The 783-nt window shown below is 45.6% G+C and overlaps 1 pseudogene; it reads right to left on the bottom strand.

The window, feature by feature from the left end:
• Positions 1 to 168: 168 nt before the first annotated feature.
• Positions 169 to 267, bottom strand: LOC128249450 (5S ribosomal RNA; annotated as a pseudogene).
• Positions 268 to 783: the final 516 nt, after the last annotated feature.

Raw genomic sequence — 783 nt, 5'->3', positions numbered from 1 at the left:
ATATATACGACGGGCTTCTTTCAGTTTCCGTCTACCAAATCCACTCACAAGGCTTTGGTCGGGCCGAGGCTATAGTAGAAGACATTTGCCCAAGGTGCCACGCAGTGGGACTGAACCCAGAACCATGTGGTTGGTAAGCAAGCTACTTACCACACAGCCGCTTACAGCACCTAGGTTTCCCAAGCGGTCACCCATCTAAGTACTAACTAGGCTCGATGTTGCTTAACTTCGGTGATCGGACGAGAACCGGTGCTTTCAACATGATATTTGGGAATTTAATATAAAGATTCTAATTTTCAGATCTATGTTCCAAACTTTCGGCCAAGTAATAATATATTGCAAATTAAATATAACTTCGGGCATCAAATATAAAAATTCAAATTTTCAGATCTGTGTTCCAAAGTTTTGGCCACGACTGTAGCGTGAACAGACATGATGGTTTGCTCTAGCTGTAACACATTTAGCCTTAGATATATTCTATCGCGTGGAGGCCCGTGGCTTAGTGGTTAGAGTGTCAGCATCATGATCGTAAGATTGTGGTTTCGATACCTGAAGCGGGCGACGCGTTGTGTTCTTGAGCAAAACACTTCATTCCACGTTGCTCCAGTCCACTCAGCTGGCAAAAATGAGTAACGCTGCGATGGACTGGCGTCCCGTCCAGCTGGGGAACGCATACGCCATTGAAACCGGGAAACCGGGCCCTTGAGCCTGGCTAGGCTTTAAAAGGGCGCATTTATTTATTTTTTTATATTCTATCGCGGCCGACCTGAAACTAAACCCAGG

The sequence above is a fragment of the Octopus bimaculoides genome, chromosome 14 (genome assembly GCF_001194135.2).
Source record: "Octopus bimaculoides isolate UCB-OBI-ISO-001 chromosome 14, ASM119413v2, whole genome shotgun sequence".
In the NCBI taxonomy this organism is placed as follows: domain Eukaryota; kingdom Metazoa; phylum Mollusca; class Cephalopoda; order Octopoda; family Octopodidae; genus Octopus; species Octopus bimaculoides.
The sequence above is the reverse complement of the archived record's forward strand: the minus strand, read 5'-3'. Positions and strand labels throughout refer to the sequence as shown.